General features: G+C 43.1%; 1 pseudogene; it reads right to left on the reverse strand.

Annotated features, from left to right (window-relative positions):
* Nucleotides 1–14,083: 14,083 nt before the first annotated feature.
* On the reverse strand, nt 14,084–14,199 carry LOC136832455 (5S ribosomal RNA; annotated as a pseudogene).
* Between the last annotated feature and the right edge of the window lie 9,183 nt (nt 14,200–23,382).

A 23,382-nucleotide genomic window follows, 5' to 3' on the forward strand; every position in this document is an offset into this window, starting at 1 on the left:
TAATATGCCTCAAGAAAACTATTACCAGCATTATTAACTTTGGAAAAAAACCACATTCATTCAACTCATTTTTGCAACAGCCTGAATTGATTCTTTCTAAATCTGCAAACCTAAGGTTTGACCTAATCAAGTCTTAAAACTGAATTTTTACAGCACAACCTCTTCTACTGATTAATTGCAAACATATTCAAAAAAAGCATTACTTTTAGTGAGGGTTTTTTCTGTAAGACACTCAGCTGACCTTCCTAAGGGAGAGACTTGATGTGGTGTATTTAATTTTTTAGAGAACAAAAAATACTAAGAGGGAGGAGTTGTCTTCAGTCTTCTTCTTCTTCATTTAAATAATTCAGTGATGGTTTAACAATAATTTGAAGGAGCTATACTGAAATAGAGATTATTAATTTAATCATGAATTCAACAATACAAAATTTTAAAAGTGTAAGTTTTTACAATCAACTTGTAAAATGGAGCATTTTATTTCTAAAGCCATAAAGTTTTATATAATTATATATAATAGGAATTATTTTATTACCTGTCATTACAAATAAGCTTTACTTTCTAACTAATCACAGCTAAATTTTGGAAAATTTGAGAATGATTCAAAACAATGATAAAACAGACTGTCATGGAAAATTTTGGGGGAGGAATGGAACAACTTAGCAAATCACTAAGAATTTGTTTGTCAAAAATGACCATAAGCATGTGGAGGAGGAGGAAACCTGATTTAAATAATCAGAATTGGAACTTATGAAAATGAACTTTATTTTATTATAAAATGTTCATTTTTTTAAACAAATATAGTAGTACTGTAAAGTATGATCTGATTCCCACATTGAAAGAAGGTGGGAATGATGGATGATCTTCTACCCCAAAAAAAAAAATCATAATGAATTTGAGAATAGAAAATGAAACAGATTTCATTGGCAATGCTTGTTATTTCAAAGCACCGGATTAAGAGAAAGTTGGCAGGAAGATACTGCCTATAATGCTCATACCCAATTTTTGCAAGTATTAACTTACCTTAAGCTAATAATATTTCGATATTTATACAGTAAAACCATTTCAATGCATTACTAATGAAAATCATAAAAATGCCCCATGCCCAGGGTGCAGTACCATAAAAAGACAAATGGACACTATTACCTACACCAAAAAATAAAAACACCATCAATATCCAGCAGGATAAAAAAACTGCCCCGGTGATTGCAAGACATCATTTGTGCAGGCTTGTCACTAATTTCAACAAACTTCTTTCAAGACAATGGCAAAGAGACTATAGGTTGAAAGGGGCATCTACCCTTAAAGGTAATACCACACCAGCCACCCTATAACGGACCTAGGTACTGCAATTAAGAAACAATTTCTAATCTTAATAACCAGGAAGCAAGACACTGAACCAGTCATGCATTTCCAATAAGTCATTTGAAGAATGAGGAGAAGGATGATGACATAAAAAACCTTCAATTAGTAAATGTTAAGACATTTTGTAAATAAATGAGCCCTTCTAACTGTTAGAATTTTAACTCAATCAATCTGAAATGTTTCTGGAATTCAAATTGATAATAGTTAACTTGAAAAAAGAAAAGGGATTCTTATTCAAACTGACTGCAATATATTTTGACCCATGCATATCACCATAAATCAGCATGTTCATTTAAATGCTGATATCCTAAGAAGGTAAAACTAAAAGCCCTGCCTGGAAAAGATTGACTCTGTACATCATACCTTCAAGACTGCAGGGTTCAAGCAAGAATGCAAACACTAAATTGATTATGCCAAAAGAAATAAATAAAAAGAAAAAGTCAATGGTTTTTTTGCACAAACCCAAATAAAACAATGGATTGCAAACCCCCATTTCAAACTGAATCAAATTTTTTTCTATTTGTCAATTGCTGGAAATCTGAATTCTTTAGCAGTGGCTAAGGCTACCAGGAAGAGGGTCTTCTTCATAAGATTCCAAGGGATGTGGAATTAAGAGGTTCAAATTGTAAAATGGATTGATTGCTAGAACCTTCCCACCATTTAGAATCACATCTAAGTTCCAAGAACTAAAAGCTGAATCCCGTTCTAAGTAACCAAATGATCTAATAAGATCGGAAATATCCTGGTTGGCAGAAATGTCCAGGCCCCTGTGTTGCAACATTTTCAGCTAAACAAATTTATGTAACTTCTTTAATTGTAGATGAATTACAAACTGAATTATTTTACATCCTCAGATACAACAAAATTCAGTGATTTCATTAAAGACAAAAATTAGTAGACGAGATCCCAACAACTTCTGTGACCAAGTTGTCCAGAATATGGACCACTTATGTTAATAATAATAATAAATAAATATCTGCAATAATAATAATTAATCTGCAACTGGTTTTGCTCATCCATTAGACTGGTTAAGCAAAACTTCTTGACAGTCTGTAACCTGGAGCACTAAATTTGACAACCCCTGATGGAACTGTTGATTCCTTGTCTGAGAGAATCACATTTTTGTAGTAGAAGTCTACTAAAGTCTACCAACATATCCAGAAGATCCGGGAACCATTCCCTTTAAGAGGCCAGAAATGAAAGAATATGAAACGACATAAATGGAACTCTGGCAACAGAGGAGGACTTCCGGCAGCCAGATATCATCCCAATGGTCTTTGTTTGACCAGTCCTGCAACATGGCATCCGTCATCCAGCAACTGACCACCACAACTGACAGTAACAAAAAAGAGACTGGAATGGCTTTTGAAAACCAAAGAAGAAATGGACAAGAGAGAAAATGAGTCTATGAAGATCTGCTACATCAGAAGCAACCTGGCAGAAAGAGGATACAGAAGAAGACTGGTCAACATCTGGAATGAGAGAAATAACACCCTCAAACAGAACAGAGGCTGGCAGACCAAGTAAGGAACATAAAGAAAAAGAACTGGCTCTCCACAACAGAAAGGTGAGGAACTGGAAAGAGAAATAACACCCAGCAATGAAGGACAAGAAGATGAACTAAGAGACGTTGATGCAGAAAACGTCAGGAATGATGAGCTACCAAACAATGACACACGAGGAAACACCAAGATGTAACAGAGGTCAGGAATGGGTGGAAAAGATCAGACAATGGATGAAACCAGATACAGAAAGAACAAAGATCCCCTCCATGAAAACCTACAAAACAAAGAAACTAAGGAAAAAACAAGTGAAGTTAATGAAATAATGAGACTAATCCACACCACCAGTATCACAGAAACAAATAACCTGGCATATGCAGGAGCAAGACTAGTAGTAGACCTCATGGGGATACAAACACCAACACCACTATCACAACCAACCCAACAGAAACCAAAACAGCAACCGACTTGGAAAAGGTGGGTGGAAAAACAAATCATGGTGATGAGATCTGACTTCAGTAAACTGCAGAGATGGCAGAAAAAGAGACTAAGAAACAAGAAAACAAGAGAGGAACTGAATAAGAAAAACAAAGTACAGAGAAGGGACTAAACACAATAGAAGATATAAAACAAACAACACAATAGAAGATATAAAACAAAGGCTTAAAGCCAAAGCACATAAGATCCAATGGTATATGAATAGGAATAAAGGATACCAACAGAACAAACTCTTCAGAACCAACCAGAAAAGACTATACAGCCAACTAAGAGGGGAAGGCAACCACCAGGAAATTCCTGAAGCCGAACCAAGTAAGAGACTCTGGGAAAACATATGGAGCAATCCAGTACCACACAACGAACATACAACATGGCTCCAGGAAATCAAGGCAGAAGAAATGGGGAGAATAAAACAAAGATCCACTGAGATCACGACAGACACAGTCAAACACCAACTAAAGAAACTGCCCAACTGGAAAGCCCCAGGTCCCGATGAAGTCCATGGATACTGGCTCAAAAACTTCAAGGCCCTACACCCACGAACAGCAGAACAACTCCAGCATTGTATCACAAACCACCATATGCCCAAATGGATGACCACAGGGAGAACATCCTTAGTACAGAAAGACAAGAGCAAGGGAAATATAGCAAGTAACTACAGGCCTATCACCTGCCTACCAATAATGTGGAAGTTACTAACAGGCATTATCAGTGAAAGGCTATACAACTACCTAGAGGATACAAACACCATTCCCCACCAACAGAAAGGCTGCAGAAGGAAGTGTAGGGGCACATAAGACCAGCTCCTAATAGACAAAATAGTAAAAGAAGGAGAACCAACCTATGCATGGCATGGATTGACCACAAGAAAGCTTTGACATCAATACCGCACATGGTGTGGCTAATAGAATGCCTGAAAATATATGGGGCAGAGGAAAAAACACCATCAGCTTCCTTAAAAATGCAATGTGCCACTGGAATACAGTACTGTACTTACAAGCTCTGGGATAGGACTAACAGAGGTTAACATCAGGAGACGGATCTTTCAAGGTGACTCACTGTCCCCACTACTCTTCGCAGTAGCCATGATTCCCATGACAAAAGTACTGCAGAAGATGGATGCTGGGTACCAACTCAAGAAAGGAGGCAACAGAATTAACCATCTGATGTTCATGGACGACATCAAACTGTGCAGTAAGAGCATCAAGGAAATAGATACCCTAATCCAGACTGTAAGGATTGTATCTAGGGACTTCAGGATGGAGTTTGGAATAGAAAAATGTGCCTTGGTCAACATACAAAAAGGGGCAGAGTAACAAGGACTGAAGGGATAAAGCTACCAGATGGGAAGAGCATCAAACACATAGATGAGACAGGATACAAATACCTGGGAATAATAGGAGAGGATAGAAAACACCAAGAGATGAAGGACACGATCAGGAAAGAATATATGCAGAGACTTAAGGTGATACTGAAGTCAAAATTCAACGCCAAAAACATAATGAAAGCCATAAACACATGGGCAGTACCAGTAATCAGATGCAGCGCAGGAGTAGTGAGTGGACTGAAGGCTGAACTCTGCAGCATAGACCAGAAAACTAGAAAACACATGACAATATACAAAGCACTACGCCCAAGGGCAAATACAGACAGACTATACATAACACGAAAGGAAGGAGGGAGAGGGCTACTATGCACAGATGACTGCGTCAACATCAACAGCAGAGTACTGGGGCAATATCTCAAAACCAGTGAAGACGAGTGGCTAAGGAGTGCATGGGAAGAAGGACTGATAAAAGTGCATGAAGACCCAGAAATATACAGAGACAGGAGAATGAAAAAAAGAACAGAGGAATGGCACAACAAACCAATGCACGGACATTACATGAGACAGACAAAAGAACTGGCCAGCGATGAAACATGGCAATGGCTATAGAGGGTAGAACTCAAGAATGAAACAGAAGGAATGCTAACAGTGGCATAAGATCAGGCCCTAAGAACCAGATATGTCCAGAGAACAGTAGATGGAAATAACACCTCACCCATATGCAGGAAGTGCAATATGAAAGACGGGACCATAAACCACATAGCAAGTAAATGTCCAGCGCTTGCACAGAACCAGTACAAAAAGAGGCATGATTCAGTAGCAAAAGCCCTCCACTGGAGCCTGTGCAAGAAACACCAGCTAGCTTGCAGTAATAGGTGGTATGAACACCAACCTGAAGGAGTGAAAGAAAACGATCGGGCAAAGATCCTCTGGGACTATGGCATCCGAGCAGATAAGGCGATACGTGCCAATAGACCAGACATGACACTGATTGACAAAATCATGAAGAAAGTATCACTCACTGATGTCGCAATACCATGGGACACCAGAGTAGATGAGAAAGAAAGAGAAAAAATTGATAAGTATCCAGACCTGAAAATCAAAATGAGAAGGATATAGAATATGCAACTGGAAATTGTACCCACAATCATGGGAACACTAGGCACGATCCCAAGATCACTGAAAAGGAATCTGGAAAAACTAGATGCTGAAGTAGCTCCAGGACTCATGCAGAAAAGTGTGCTACTAGAAACAGAGCACATAGTGAGAAAAGTGATGGACTCCTAAGGGGGCAGAATGCAACCCGGAACCCCACACTATAAAATCCACCCAATCAAATAGGATGACTGTGATAGACCCCCCTAAAAAAAAAAAAAAAAAAAAAATAAAATAATAATAATAATAATAATAATAATAATTTGGCAGCAATAATAATGATAATTTAAACAGGTTCTTTCAATGTTTTCTAAGAAATGCTTCAGCTGCATTTATTTTTAGAAAACTCAGCTTTTCCTTCTACCCTGACATCTATTCAGTGGATGATGTACTGTGCTAACTCTGTTCTTTTGTCATTTCATGGGGAAAAGTCTCCTGTTTGGATTCTGCTTCTTTATATATTCTATACAGTTGCAAACTTGGACCAAACATCAATAAATAAATACACTCAATCTGTCATTATCTAGCCAGCTAGTAGAGGAATATGGATAGATTTAATATCCTAATCTGAACAATACAAGGATTGCAGTTTCAAAATCATGGATGGCGAATTCTGATTGGTTGCAGTCAGCGAACCTTCAAGCCAATTTCTTACAATTCACCTCTGATCCTGACAGATCTCAAAACCTGGGAATGTCATTCAATCCAGCTTTCCCATTTGGCCTGCCGTTCTCAATGTCATGGGCTGACATCATCAAATTTGGCTGCTAAAGGGCTTGCAGATGGTGATGTCATTATCTACTTGTCTGAAGTCAAAATTGTCTCGAAACCCTGTGGAATAAAGATCTCCATTTTCAGGGTTGTAGATTTTCAAAGTAAAGAAAAAAGTGGGTGCAACATTATTCTTCTTAAATTCGTGGGGAGGGCGATGCTCCTTGCAACGATTCATTGTTGGTTTTCTAACCGCAAAATGAGGAGCACCTCTGAGGTACACTACCAGACCGAACCGACATTCTGTGCAGGAGGCATGAATTCCTACCCACGAAATTTCTTGTAAAATAATAAACACCCACCAAATCCAACTGAATACCTGAAAACGACAACCCTGTTCAATGGAGATGCCCCGATGAGCGGAGGCGCCACTTCAACAATCCCCCAACTATGAGAAAACTCAGAAAATGACATCATTCATCCTAGATGCAGGATAATAGCAGCCAAACTTATTAGAAGATGTCAGCAGCATGACATCACGGCAAACGGCAGGCCAAAAATTTTTAACGCTTGAATGAATGACATTCCCAGGTTGCTTTACTGTTAGGATCGAGAGCTTTCAGCAGAAATTTGGCTTGAAGTTCGCTAACTCTTGAACCAATCAGAATTGCCATCCATGACCCCCGCTGAAGCCCGTGTATAAAATTCTCAGAAGGACCTATGCAATCTGCCAGTCCTCTACTAGCTCCTCGCTGGAGAATGACAGAAGAGTCTGTGGAAACGAGTGGGCAACAATTGTATATAACTAACTGTATAGAATATATAAAGAAGCAGAATCCAGATTTTGACTTTTCCCCATGAAATGACAAATATAGGCGAAGCCCTAGCACGCACTTCCACTGAAGAGAAGTCACTGAATAAGGAAAAATAGAAAAAGTCTTCTATTGAAATAAATGCAGCTGAAGCAGCAATAATATTCAGAATACCCATAATAATAATAATAATAAAAGCAATACTAATGATAATAAACACAAACTTTCACCTGTTTTCTAAATAAATCCTCTGGAATATATCCTTAAGACTTACAAAGGCAACAGCTGGTAGTCTAGTGATATCATATTTAATATGTACTGTGCTGACTCTGTTCTTTAAAATCCATTTAATTCTCCTGTTTACTGATTCCTTCTTCAACTTCCCAATCTGCTGCAAACTTGGACCAAACATCAATAGATAAATACACTCAATCAGCCATTATTTAACCAGGTTGTAATATGGATATACCATTTAATATTAATGGGAACAATGAGAAGGAAGTAGTTTCAAAATATGTTTAAGCCTCCTTGAAGGTATGCCTGTCGACTCTTACAATTCTCCTCTGATACATCTCTGAAAAACCATATTATGATTAATCATTTAACGAAAATTTGGCTATCAGGCCAAACACTGGAGCACTTTCAGCCCATTTGGTGCTTAAGGTGAAAAGAGGGAGTTGGAGTGGTTGGAAAGTGAGATGGAATAAAGAAGTGGGAACATAGATCAAGTAAAAGGTTGAAAAGTGGGTGCAACAGCTAGTCCAAGGATGCTGCAATGAACCTGAAAAAGTAATGCGTGACAGCACACCACTTGAGGTACACACTAGCCCCTATGGGAACCACATTGTGCTTGGAGTGTGAATTCTTAGCAGCAATTTCTTGTAAACATACTAAATTCACACTGACTCACCCTTGAAAACATTACCAGTTCATATTCTGTCAAGGTAATCGAAACTTCAACCTCATGAGGTGAAACTATGAAGGCTAAACTCAAAGACTTACTTGCTCTTCTTGGTCTTGAGAAGCAAGGATATTGGGGTTCTTGGAAGTCTCAAGGTCTTGGGGCAGCAGAATCTGGCGAAAATCCTGATCTTCCTTACTCTAATGCCCATACATCCCTTTACAACCTGGAAACAAAAGGAAAGAATTACTGAACAATAAAAAGACTATTATTATGTAGGACAATCAGACAACTGGACTTTTATATACAGTAGTCAGAAAAACTTAACAGTCAAATTAATGGAATGGAATGGAATGGAATATACAATTTCAGTCAGAGACTAAGACTGGGACCGGACCTGGGGTCATTCATCGCTGAAGGGGAAACAGAGTAGTAAAAAGGTGGATTTTTCTATAGTCAGGAAATGTAAGTCAAAATACAGTAATTGAATGGAATGAAATATAAAATTTAGGCTAAAGGCAAGCACTGGGAACTCTGAGATCATTCTGTTGAAAGGGAAACTGAGAGTAAAAAGGTTTACTTAAAGGTGTTAAAGGAGGAAAAGCTCAAAGCTTCAGTTGCACTATGAAACAATGTTAGGAGAGGTTTGGGGTAAAAGTAAGATGAAAGAAAGAGGTACAGGAAAAGGAATGAAAAGGGTTGCAGATAGGGGCTGAAGAGACGTTGCAAAGAGCCTTATTAAGTAATGACTACAGTGCACTGTACGAGGAACACAAATGGCACTAACCCCCTTACTAGAACAATTTAAATTCTTCAGGGGCAATTAACTGCAATGAAGTCTTTGCAGCCTAAACTTCTTTTGTGGAATTATGCAAGTTTCTTGCCCTTGAGGTAGCATGCTCAGCTTCTTGGCATCCAACTTCTTGCCTCCTTGGTCAGCAGATTCTTGCCAGATGCAGCCCTCTGCTTTCTTGCATCCTTCTTGGCTCCCGCAATGTTTCCTTCTTACCAGCAAGAGCTCCCTTCTTTCCAGCATCCTTCTTGGCCCCAGGTGCTCTTTCTTACCAGCAAGAGTGCCCTTCTTTCCCACATGCTTCTTGGCACCAGGTGCCCCTTTGCTGGTACCTGGGGCTCCAGCCTACTTGGCTCCTTTCTTTGCTCCAGGTAGGCAACCTTTGACCTTCTTGGCTCCTGGTTTAGCAACACTTGCTGGCTTGCCAGCTTTGGTGGTACCAGCCAAAGGCCCCACCTGCCTTCTTGGTATCAGGCTTTGGTTTGCGGGTCTTCTTGGCTCCCCACCAGTGGCGCCACCTGTCGCTCCTCCTGTGATGCCAACTGTTGCTCCGCCTGCAGCATCACTTGCCACTAAAGGCTTTGGGTTTTTTCTTGTTTTTGTCTGAAGAAATAAAACAATATTTAAATCAAGAAACATGAAATATTTACAAATGATACTATACTGTAATAAACTAAAGCATCAGGATTTACATTTTGTAAGTAACTAAATAGCCTTTGATATTCAATTTACTATTTGTATAGTATATACATACATACATACAATTTAGGCTAAAAGACAAGGTCGCTACCAGTGACTTATGAGATCATTCAACGCTGAAAGGGAAACTGAGAGTATACAAATTTCCATAATAAAATTTATTATTTGGATACTTACCTACTATTAAAGTTAGCTTTATCTCCCCACAATAAGTCTTTTCAAACAAAAAAGATCGCTTAGCTGACCCGAAGACTGTCTAGTTCACCTGTTCTCCACCAGGTGTATTGGAATGTTTTAGCTTTAGTCAGAATTCTCTCTGACAGCCCACTACAATGGGGAGGCTGGGTGAGGTCTAAAGTAACAGTAGGTAAGTATCCAAATAATAAGCTGGTGGGATGAAAATGATATTTTAATGATAAAATAAAGTTTGTTCATACTTACCTGGCAGATATATATATAGCTGTATTCTCCGAAGTCCGACAGAATTCCAAAACTTGCGGCACACGCAGTGGGGCCAGGTGGTTAATACCCATTCCTCATTGCTGGGAGGCGGGTATCAGGAACCATTCCCATTTTCTATTCAGATTTTCTAGTGCCACTGTCTCCTGAGGGGAGGAGGGTGGGCACTATGATTATATATCTGCCAGGTAAGTATGAACAAACTTTATTTTATCATTAAAAAATCATTTTGTTCATGCAACTTACCTGTCAGATATATATATAGCTGAATCCCACCATTGGAGGTGGGAAGAGACAGAATAGGATTTAGGAAACAAATATATGTAGGCGATTGACGCCTTGGTTCCTTACTTGTTAGCATAGCTGACTTCGTGATTACAGTCACCCAAGCCTGCTTCTGCTTTACTACAGTCTCCAGCAAGGTAGTGACCTATATAGCTGGTGAGTTCTAGATGATCTGTCCACGGGGCATGACCACAATGGGACTAGATCATAAGACCATACTGTGAGAGCAAAAGGAGCAACGACCAACCACCTGACCGAGCATCAACAGGACCTGCCATAAGGGACGCCAGATCGGTGGGAAGTCCCGTAAAACAAAATTACAGCTTAAAAAAACCCTAACCTGGTCCTGGGAGTCCGACAGAGGTCCAGGCCTATGTTAGCATAGCTGACTTCGTGATTACTGTCACCCAAGCCTGCTTCTGCTTTTACTAGAGTCTCCAGCAAGGTAGTGACCTATATAGCTGGTGAGTTCTAGATGATCTGTCCACGGGGCGTGACCGCAATGGGACTAGATCATAAGGCCATACTGTGAGGGCAAAAGGAGCAACAACCAACCACCTGACCTAGAGCGTCAACAGGTCCTGCCAAGGGACGCCAGATCGGGAAGCCCCGTAACCCTCTTGGACAGAATGATTTCAGGACATGCCCTCTCCTGGTCCTGGGAGTCCGACAGAGGTCCAGGCCTAGGGCGTTATGGGACCGATCTGACGTTCTTGTCCAATCAAGATTAAAATATACTTCCTAACCTCTAAAGGATAGGATGAGTAAAAGCCCGCAACACTGTGTCTGCAGAAGCGACCACAGGTCCTGAAAAGGGACGCCAGATCGGTGGGCTGATACCCCCTGTAACCCTCCTGTGGCTTTCGACTTGCCCTCTCCTGGTCCTGGGAGTCCGACAGAGGTCCAGGCCTAGAAGTGTTATGGGGGCAGTGGAGTGCGGAAACGTATGGTCCTAGCGAATAGCAGTCTTCGTATGTCGTCTTCACGTCCAGCAAGTAATGTGAAAGCGAACACCAATTGAAGAGCTTCCAGAAGGTGGTACCCAGAAGATCGCAAAGGGACATGTTCTTCTGGAAAGCCACCGAGGTTGCAATGGCTCTAACTTCGAGGCCTTAACTTCAAAAGACTCAAGTCACTGTCTTGAACGCCGGAAAGTGCGTCTAAAATGGTGCTTCTAAAAACTGAACGCCAGTGCATTCTTAGAAAGAGGCAAATCCGCCTCTTGACAGAACACCACAGACTGTCCGAAGGACCTCGATCTTTCCCAGAGTCTTCTGCAAATAAAATTTGAGAGCCCTGACAGGACACATGACTCTTTCTGGTTCATGTCCGAGAATTTCCGTCATACCCTTAATCTCGAAGGTCCTGGGCCAAGGGGTAGACGGGTTCTGGTTTTAGCAAAGAACATACGGCTTAGAGAACATACTGCATTATGGCCAGTTAGACTAAAACCTACATGATTATTGATAGCCTGAAGTTCACTAACTCTCTTCGACCAGTCAGGCCAGAGCAGTTAGGAAAAAAATCTTCCTTGTCACATTCTTGAGACGGCCAAGAAAGAGGCTCTCGGTATTTGACATAAAAAATTTAGACGACATCCAGGTTCCAGGGAGGCGTCCTGGAATGAGGTACCTTGACAGTCTCAAAGGATCTCAAGAGATCGTGAAGATCCTTGTTGTCGGCTGATAGTCTGAATGCAGATAGACTCAGAGCGGGAAGTTTTGAGGTACCTTCGAAATGGGGCTGCCTGAGCAGATCTACCCAGGGACGCCCCCATAACCTCCACAGCTCCTGACATACTTCCTCGTGAAGGGTCCACTCGGTCGGGCAGAAGCTGATGCTGTCGACTGAGAAGGTCCAGAGGGATATTCTCCATTCTGCAACGAACCTCGTAAGGATCGTGATCCCCGCGCATGGGCCCAAAGCAGGATCTCCTTCGCCAGGGCGAACAGGGACCAGGAACGAGTTCCTCACTGTTTCTTGAGGTATGCCAGGGCTGTGGAGTTGTCTGAATTTACTTGTACACTCGGCCTGACACTTGGCTCTCGAAGGATTGAAGGGCCAGCAGGATCGCCCTAATTCCTTGAGACTGATGTGCCAGGACACCTGTTCCCCTCTCCAGGTGCCTGACACTTTCTCCCCTCCTAGTGTTGCTCCCCATCCCTCCCTGGGAGCGTAGGAAAACAACACCAGGTCGGGGCTCTAAAGGCATAGAGAAACCCCTTCTGCCAACCTCGAGGGTCGAGCCACTACCTCAGGTGAATCTTGAAAACGGGAGAGATCTTCAGGGTCTCCTCTAGATTCTCCTTGTCTATTCAGTTTTCCGCCAGGAGGAAAACTGGAGCGGTCCTGAGATGAAGTCTTCCCAGGAAACAAACTTCTCCAGAGAGGAAATGGTCCCCAGCAAACTCATCCATTCCCTCACCGAGCATATTTCCTTCCCTAGGAAGGATGAGACTTTTTCTAAGCATTGCTACTGACGTTCCTGGGATGGAAAAGCTTGAAAAGCCACTGAATCCATCTGAATCCCCAGATAGACGATGGACTGCGTCGGGATCAGATGGGACTTTTCTTCGTTCACTAGAAGTCCTAGGGACTTTGTCAACTCTAAATTCGCATTCAGGTCCTCCAGACACCTTTGACTGTGAAGAGGCTCGGATGAGCCAATCGGCCAGGTAAAGCAAGATACGAATACCCGCCAAGTGAAGCCATCTCGCCACATTTCTCATGATAATCGTGAAGATCATGGGAGCTGTGCTTAGCCAAGCAAAGAGCTCTGCATTGAAACACTCGTCCCCTAGTACAAACCTCAAATACTTCCTCGACTGGGGATGTATGGGAACGTGAAAGTAAGCGTCCTGTAAGTCCAGAGCGACCATCCAATCTCCTGGTCTTAATGCTCCTAAAACAGACTGGGACGTCTCCATCGTGAACTTCTCCTTCACCATGAAGCGGTTCAGTCTGCTGACATCAAGGACTGGTCTCAAATCCTCCTCCCGACTGCTTCGAACTAGGAACAGTCGGTTGTAGAATCCTGGGGAGTCCAGCTCCAGGACTTGCTCCACAGCTCTTTCTCGAGCATTTGCTCTAATAGCTCGAAAAGGATCTGTTGCTTCTCTTGATGGAATGAGGAAGACAGATCCCTGGGCGACGTGCACAGAAGTGGTGAGTCGAGAAAGGGGATCTTGTATCCTCTCTCGATAACTTCAAGGGACCAGGTGTCTGCCCTCTTGCTCTCAGGCTCCCGCAAACGAAAGAAGCCTGGCTCCTACAGGTGTCTGGAGGCGCTGCAAATCACTTCCTGCCCCAAGATTTAGGCGGGCTCCGCCTCTGAAAAGACCTCTACCTCGGGAGAAGATCTCGAGGAAGAAGCTCCTCCACGAAAGGGCTTCTACTTCCTGGAGGTCTGACCTGACAACGACATCAAAGGGACTGCCGGGCGTCTTGACGAGTGGGCCAAGAGGTCTTGAGTGGCCTCCTTCAAGCTGGAGGAGATCCTTGAACAAGGACTGGGGGAAGAGATGGCTCAAAACGGGAGAACAGCAAAGCCCTCTGAAACTGACTTTGCAAAAAGTATGACGCCAAAGGCATCTGGTGTCCCAGGCGGTCACCCATCCAAGTACTGACCAGACCCAACGTTGATTAACTTCGCTGATCGCACGAGAACAGGTGCTCAATGTGGTATGGCCGTTGGCTGGTAGGGCCATAGGCTGTAAAGTTACAGTACAAGGCCCTTCTTCTTCAGAGGCCCGTACAAAAGAGGGAAGCCAGTTCCTCCGAGCCATCCCTGACTGCCTTGTCCATGCAGTTCAACACGCTGGACAGCTCCCAGGCAGATCGAGTCGGGACTCCTAATCCTGACGTCTAGAGCCCCCAAACACCAGTCCAGGAAATTGAAGACCTCCATGGTTCAAACAGTCCTTTCAAATGGTGATCCGTCTCCGACATAGTCCAGGACACTTTGGCAGCCGACAGGAGGGACCTTCTAGGCGCGTCGACCAAGCTAGCGAAAGAGTCTCCTGGGACAACGGGAACTCTTGAGCCGACGCGTCCTCCCGGTCTCTTACCACATACCTGCCTTGCTGCTCAGCTTGGACGGAGGCAGGGCAAAAGAAGTCTTGCCTTGGGTCTTCCTTCCTCCATCCAGGTGTTAACCTTCTTGAAGGCCTTCTTCGCAAAAAGAGACGAAAGTCATCTTGACAAACCCCCGCGCTCTACTCAGTCTTGGACGAAGCAAACTGCGAAGGAGGAGAGAGAGTGGCCGAGGGTTTGAAACTTGTCGCCAAACAAGTCCTTAAGAAAGGCCGGGCTAACACCTGGTAGTCCGTAGACGAGGAAGGGGAAGGCTGCTCAAGGACTGCAGGCTCCGACTCACAAGAGACTTCTCCCTCTTCAATGGGAGAGAAAAGACCTTCGCGGCCTTGCGGTCCAACACGCAGATGGGATCTACTTCCCGCAGACTTTGATTGCTCAGCGCCACTGAGCAACCAAAGAGGCGCCCTCCCGAGAGTCCATCCGGAAAGGCCCTGCACGGCAGCGAGAGGAGCGCCCTGATGAGCAGCTACAGAAGCGTCCAGGATAGCTGCTTGCGGAGCGGACACGATGACGGTCCAGCCGGCGCGTCCTGCACGGCAGCGAGAGAAGCGTCCTGACGAATGCAGCTACAGAAGAGTCCAGGATAGCTGCTTGCGGGCGACACGCTGGGGTCCAGCATTCATCGTCCTGCACGGGCAGCGAGGCGTCTGACGAGCAGCTTTTCAGAAGCGTCCAGGATAGCTGCAAAATAATTGAATGGAATCGATGGGCGGTCCAGCCGAAAGCGCAACGGCAGTGAGAGAGGCGTCTGACGCAGCAGCTACAGCGAAGGATAGCTGCTTGCGGAGCGTCATGATGGCGGTCCAGCCGAAAGGTGCACGGCAGTGAGAGGAGCGTCCTGACGAGCAGCTACAGAAGCGCCCAGGATAGCTGCTCGCGGAGCGCCACGATGGCGGTCCAGCCGAGCGTCCTGCACGGGGAGCGAGAGGCAGACAGCAGCTACAGAAGCGCCCAGGATAGCTGCGGAGTCAGATGGCGATCCAGCGGAAGGTGAGCACGACTGGGAGACGGCATGCTTGACAGAAAGGCCCCCAGTCAATATATTGTTAAATAGGCTACCTACTTGGGAAGTCTCAACTCCCGCTTAGCCTAACGAAAGTACTAGAATTTGGCGGCTAAATTCTTTAGGGGCGGTAGATTTAAATCAGTCTCAGCCTTAAAACCTATTCTTTCCTCCTTAACTAAAATTATGGTAGGTTATCTCCTCACCCTGACTAAAACTAATGTTTGATGCCGACCTGAGTAAATTATGGCATCTTTAACGCCCTGCTTCTTTTGAACTCCTTCGCTTTGTTTACTTTTACTAGAGAGCAGCCATTGCCTCGTGGCGTCACCCTTCTCTAGTCCCGCTCTCGGAGACTATCTCCAAAAACAAACCTTACATTTCCTTTAATAACTCCATAAGTGTTTGATTTTGTTGTAACAACATAGTTACACTCCTTCTTTATTGGACATATCCTCTTCACCTTTGACCTTCTTGGTCCGTTTTAGCACAGACTTGCACTTTGACTGACCCAGCGTTACTATTGTTTCTTCTTTATTATCGCTTTGGTTTGACGCTCAAACTATGCACCTTCACCAATAGATAATATTTTGTTAGCCACCTTCCAGATGCAAAAGGAGCACTATTAGTGCGAGAATGAAATCCTGAACTAATAAATTTTCAGGGTGGGAGGCAAAGTAAAACAATCATTTATCAAGCAAACCTGCCCCTACACCTCATGCATAGAAAGTGAGGATCTACCGAAACTTTCAGGTTTTACCTCACCTAAAATCATTCACACAACATACTCTGAAGCTAGCATAACTAGATCCAGACATCATCCAAAGAGCAATCAAAAGCAAATTCCACAAAAGCGTATGCCAATCCACAATCCAAAGACAAAAACCAAAAGTCAAATAGAATACTTAAGTGGAAAATAACCTAGTTTTAAAGAAATCCAAAGACGGAGGTACTGAAAACAGTTGTTGACAGGACCGGCGACAGAGAAAATCTGAATAGAAAATGGGAATGGTTCCTGATACACCTGTTCTCCAGCAGGTGGAATGGGTATTAACCACCTGGCCCAGAATTCTCGTGACAGCCCACTTGGAATTCTGTCGGACTTGGAGAATACAGCTATATATATATCTGACAGGTAAGTTGCATGAACAAAATTTATATTATTTGGGATGACTCTTACCTACTGTTAAAGTTAGCTAAATCCTACATTGAGAAAAAGGATGTTGGGTAGTGCAGCTAGACTAATTCCGCTCAGCCAAGTGAGCTGAGAGCCTCTTGTATGAAACCCAAAACATTCTTCCCTGATCTGGAATCCTTCCTGGATAATACTGCTGCCAGAAGGTGGATTCCATTCAGGGTGCAAGGCTCTTCGTGTGTGCGCAGCCAAGAGCAGCCTTGCAGAGAAAACCACTTCGTCTTCAGCCAGAGTGAACAGAAATGGAATGGTGGGGACCCTTGTGCCTTGGTCTGGAATTCCAAAAAACGACAGTCAACTACAAATAAATACCTATGATACAAAGGCATACTACTGTGCAACAAATGTACCTTCATGCTCCCCAGAAAACCAACACCTGGGAATAAAATAAAGAGCCTAAAAGATTGCTCTTTCTTTCAATTCAGGAAGAGACTTTACCTGCTATTACTAAAGGGCTAAGGGCTTTACAATTTTCGAATGCAATTTCTACATCTTCAAGATAATGAGCAGCAAAACTGAATTGCACTTCTACTGTGCTGCATTAATTACATCCTCATGAGAGAAATTCTTCAAAAAACTAAAAGCCATAGCAACCGCTCTTACACTTTGAATATTTACCTTCAATAAAGGTAAGAGATCTGGATTTAGTTTTTCATGCGCTAATCTTATTAAATGCTTACAAAAAAAAAAAAACACATCACATTCTTAGATAAAAGAGTGTTAGGTTTTCTAACCCCACAAAATAAATTATTGACTCTGCCCTAACAGGCTTTAATCTATATAAATAAATTTTAATTGCTCTAACAGGACAAAGCAAAGCCTCTTCTTCATTCCCCACCAAAGAGATTAAATTTGGAATCCTTACCGTTCTCGCTAGTAGTTTGGCCTTGATATCATTCTTAGCCTGAACAAAGGCACAAATGATAAAAGGGCATCTCCTTTACAAAAGCCTACCTTATTGGAGAACGCTTGTAACTCTCTTACTCTTTTTTCTGTTGCAAGTGCTACCAAAAAGTGTCTTCATGGTCAGAAACTTCAAAGAAGCAGATTCCAAGGGCTCAAACGGATCTGCAGATAAAAAAGTTAAAACTACATCCAAGTTCCATGAAAGAGATTAATGCTGAATTCTTGATACTTCAATCTCAAATGATCTCAACACCTCCTCAAGGTCTGAATCGTTAGAAATATCCAATTGCAAATGACACACAACTGAGAAAAGCATGGATCTATGTCCTCGAATAGCAGCTACGGAAAGATTCTTACCATATCTAAGATATCGAAAGAACCTGATGATGTTGTCTATAGAGGTGTCATGGGTAGATGCAATAATGATGAAATATATTGAAATAGAAATATCTCTTTTCCAAGACGTGACTGCTTCCTGTGTTTGCTCACCAGTCAGTTACTGTTGTGAATGCACTGTGGACAATTAGCGATTCAATGAAAACCCTTTCTTGTGGAAACGACACCACATGGTGTCTCATGCCATGCTTTTGTAACATGACACAATATTTGATCCACATTGCATCAGAAAATCTGATCTGGAACCTTCTATGGTGTGACCAGAAAGGGCGGTTATTAGGAACCAATCATTGTGCAGAAAATAAAAAACTCCTTATATGGGAACGATGATTGTCTATTGTCACTAGCTCCGCCCATACGGTGGTACATAAGCTTCCAGAAGAGACTTCCCAAGACAGAGATACAGACAGACAGAGACAGAGATGGCACTCGGAGGTCGGACAAAGCAAGGTTACGAAGGGAGTATCCCCTCCAGACGACCCTTACTCTTCTCCATAAAATCTTGTCATGCCCGAAATGAAGAGAAGCAGCCAGCCCTTCCTGCTCGTGTAGAGGAGTAGTCGCTAAGCCCTTCCTACCTGTGACAAGGGGAAGTAGTAAGCCCTTCCTGCCCTCCACTTGCACAATCTCTGGATTCTTGGAGAAACAGCATTTGCTGCCTCATCTTAAAGACATCCCCTTTTTGTGGCGTCTAAGAGCCCATGGTCATCGTACCAGCAACATCTCTTCTGAGTTCCCAGCCACCCTTCTGTGATGTCCTCAAGCTCAAGGTCATTGTGCCAGCACCATCTCTTCAGCTGAAACCCCAGCCACGAAAGGATAACCCACCAACTCACCATTTAAGTATTAAGATTGCTCTACCTTGCAACCTGTTTCCCCTATCTATAACTGGTTAGATTTATTTTGTTTAGTGTTACGTTGAATAAGAGCAAAGGGGAAACATTTCATTTTATTTGTAAATAAGGTTGTGAATAAATGTGTTGTAGTGTTGTGAGAGGTTCTTTCTATATTCATTTCCCATATTTCAATTGCTGGTGTTGAAACATTGTTGTTTAGAGTTTGAAAGAACCTGGAACGATTCTTGGATCGTGACAAGAGGCATGGGTGCTGGATATCCCTCTAGAGTCTAGAACGACACCAGGAGCAGTACACAAACCACGGCCTCTGATACAAAGCCAAGGTTGTTGCTCATCTTGATTTAAGGACAGATTTTCGAGATACTTTACAATATCCCCTCACTCGGAGGAGACGGTCGAGCCTCCAAGCAGTTAAGCAGAGCATGCAAAGGCTTTGGTGGAACCGCACAGAACTCGGTTTGTCTGAGAAAGATCCTTCCTAATGGAAGAATATGAGGGAGATCCACCGAAAGTGCTGGAAGGTCCAGAAACCATTCCCTCTAAGACCACCACGGTGCTACTAAGAGTCATTCTGCAATGGTTCAATTCCCAAAACTTGTTCAGCACTTTCCTTATTACTGCAAAAAGGGGAAAAGCGTAAGTATCTAGGTTGGACCAATCTTGAAGAAATTCGTCTACTGCCCAAGCCTGCAGGTCCTGGCATGGAGAACACGCACTGGGAAGTTTCTTGTTCATCAATGTCGCTAATATGTACACATTTGGTGGCCACCACAGACTCCACAATGACTGGCAGACCTACGATTGTAACAACCATTCTGTGGGTAGGACTTGTCCTTTCCTGTTCAAATGATCTGCCAAAACATTATGTTTCCCTGGAATGAACTGAGGAACCAGAATTATGTTCCTGGCTTCTTCCCAAAGAAGCAAATTCTTTCGCCATCAGAAGCACTGACTTTAATCTCAAGCTGCCCTGGTTTCTGATGTGTATGCCAAAGAAGTGGTACTGTCTAAAAACATAGCTATTACTTTTCCTCTCTGGCTAGGTGTTCAAATGAAGGGGGACTTCCATACTGCCAATAGTTCTAGATTGTTTATATGCAACTCCCTTTCTTGTGGCGACCATATCCCAGACATCTGATGGCCTCCCAGACGTGCTCCCCAGCCTATCATTGAAGCGTCTGAAAAAAAAAGGTGAGGTCTGGGCTCATTACACCTAGGGATGACCCTGTCCCCAGTCTCTGACGATCCTTCCACCATGCTAACATCTCCCAAAGACTTACTGGGCCTAAAACTAAATGGCTGCATCCTGAGCCTTGCTAACCTGACAAATTTTTCCAGAGATGCCATGTGTCCCAACAGAGACAGCCATTGTCTTGCTGGAAGCTTCCTTAGGGGCTGAAATTTTCCTATAAGCGATAAGAAATTGTCTACTCGTTTCTCTGATGGAAAAGCCTGAAAACTGGGAGAGTCTAGAGAGAATGGACTGACTTCTGAAAATTGATCAAGATGCCCAGCGATTGAGCTAGGCAAAGTAACAGATCCTTGGCCTTCAGAATTCCACCAAAGAGTTGGCCAACATTAGCCAGTTGTCTAAATAAGAGTAGAACTTGCACTCTTAAAAGGTGACACTGTCCCCTACTGGTGCTAAAATCCTCGAATGCCTCAGGTGCTGTACACAGGCTGAAGCAAAGAGCTCTGAACTAAAATGCCTTCCCTGCAAAGAAAAATCGCAGGAACTTGCATGACTGAGGATTTGTCGTAATGTGGAAATAAGCATCTTGTATGTCCACCGAAATCATCCAGTTGTTCTTCTGAATTGCCACTAGTACTGTGCTGGATGATTCCAAGGAGAATGGAGCTAGACGAATGAATGTGTTGAGTCTTGACACATCCTGCACTGGGCACCACTCTCCAGATGCCTTTGGTACTAGGAAAAGATAGTTGCAAAACCCCAGCAAGTTTCCTGACACCTGCTCTACCGCCTTCTTCTCTAGCAATGATACCATCTCTTTCTGAAGTATAAGACGCTTTTCCCACTGATGAAGATAAGATGGAAAAGCAACTTGAGATGACAGCAGAGGGGAGGAGACCGAAAAGGAATTACATAGCCTCCATTCAATACCTCCACCACACAAAGTTCTGCTCCTAAGTCTCTCCAAACATGCCAGAAGGCCTGCAGTCGGTCTCCTACAGGAACCTGAGGGCATAAAGCTTCATTTATCTCTAAAAACTGTAGAAGCTTTGCTCTTATTGATGCCTGATATGGACCTCGAAAGATCTTAGCAGCAAGACGAGTCAAAACAAGATGGGAGGAGGGACAATCTTGACTGGAGGGACAGAAGGAAAGGAAGGAGCAGGCCTTTCCATGCTTGCCTTAAAAGACTGTCCGATAAACTCCCTATTTTCCTGTACAGAAATATCCCCCCCCTCCCCACTGTCTTAAATAGAGACGGATTAATCCAAATGGGAAACCAAAACTGCTGCCATCTTTTGAGCAAGAGAGACCCTAGATGAAAGATGAGAGCACAACTGTTCTCTCTCTTCTTCAAGACCAAGTTAGAGAAAGCATAAGAACATTTGCCTGCCATGTCTGATATAGCCTTGTCCTGGCAAGTCCAACATTCTACTGACTCCTCCCAAGCTTTGATACCCGCTGGCGCCAGAGAGTCCTTAAGTTGGCACAGAGAGGCAGCAATAGTACTAAGTGAATGCTCAGCAAAAGAAAAGCCTTCAATAATTCTAAACTAGAACTTGGACAAAGTCTCTGCCTCTGCATTAGACCACAGCACCTTGCCGGTCTCAAGAGCACGTCTCTTCATAGGATTGAGTCAAGCAAGGAAATCAGAATAGTTGACCAAAGACAGTTTACGCGCTGGTAACACGCCTGTGTCATAAGAAGCAGGCCTCTGCAGACTTCAAAAACCAGGAAGACTAGAACTGGTCAAGCAAACTAGCAAGCAAACTTGAAGGAAGCCTTGTGAGCCAGAATGCAAGATATTTCATCAAAACGTTCACTATTTAAAGAGAATGGTGGGTTTAGGGTTCTTCAAAGACTTAACGTGCAGAAATACTAGAAGATAAAGAGACCTAGTCTCTACAGAACTTCTTTCCTCCACCAAATGAGGATAAAGAGAAGAGCAACGTTCAACAAATGCCAAAAGACGGAAGAAGACTTCTTCTGACTCAAACTCTTCTTCTGCCAGCTGAGGAGTCCATTGTGCAGATGACTCTGCAACAACATTCTGACTCAGTTTGGAGGGGAGACTGCAGGAAAAGTAGTCTGCAGCTGTCGACCTGAGGCGACAAAAGTTGGCAAAGCAGAAGACAAGGCACCAGGCGTCCAAAGAAAACTGGAATTGTTGGGGAGAGGGAGGAGGAGAAGAGTCAGTGACAACTAGCTCCCCACCTCAAATATATGCCTTGTCTCAACCGGCTTAAGAACGTTCCCAGATGACACATCTTTAGAAACCCTCAAAGCAGCTAAAATAGCACCTAGCTTGGAAGCAACAGCAGAATCTGTAACCATAGTAGGATGGGAGAGAGAAACATTAACAGAATCAGAAGGAGAATCTCCACAGCCAAACAACAGGTGCATCTCGTGGAGACAGAGGAATAGCAGAAAAAATTTAGAATGAGACATGGAAATAGACAAAATAGTTTTAACAACTGACTGAGTTAACATAGCAGGGTTAGAACAACTTCTTAACAGGCATATTATTATCAATAACAATGTCAATATCTACATTCTTACTCTTATCAGTGCTAACAACAACCTCATTACAGTACTTAGCTATCGATGATGGTGAAACTGAAACACTGTGTGAAGATTTATGTTTGCTAAAACGATCTTTAATCAAATGCATTAAACAGGATTCAGAATGTGAAAAAGAAGAGATAGGTGCTTTTTGGCACAGAACCCCAATCACCCTAACAAACAACCTGGTTCCCTGGCAGCACTCTTCCAACTGTTGCAGGGGAATTCTAGGCTTGGGCTACATATGGGTGAAGGCACAGACACCTTACCTCTTATAGGAATGCAAAATGATTGCACACTAAACTCAGAATGGTTCCCTATCATACATTCAACAAAACCTTTAACTTATTCTAAAAATAAGGTTCACATCCTGTTCTAGCTTCTCGACACGCTCTTCCTGAACCTCAAGGGGAGCAGAAGAGGAAGTCTCAGCACTACTTATATCATTAGGCCTAGCAGTGAAAAAGCCAGACTGAGTAGGGCTAACTACAGATGAAGGACCACTAAGAAGAGGAGACAGCTAGATTTATGACTTGACCTAACTATTTGCTTCCACAACCTATCTGCTTTCCTTCTTTTCCTATATCTGACATTTTTACGCATAAAGTCTTTAGACCAATCCCTACATTCTTCACATCTCGTTTCTAGAAAACACTCTGCACCCCTGCAGCC

The sequence above is a fragment of the Macrobrachium rosenbergii genome, chromosome 49 (genome assembly GCF_040412425.1).
Source record: "Macrobrachium rosenbergii isolate ZJJX-2024 chromosome 49, ASM4041242v1, whole genome shotgun sequence".
NCBI classification, from domain to species: Eukaryota; Metazoa; Arthropoda; class Malacostraca; order Decapoda; family Palaemonidae; genus Macrobrachium; species Macrobrachium rosenbergii.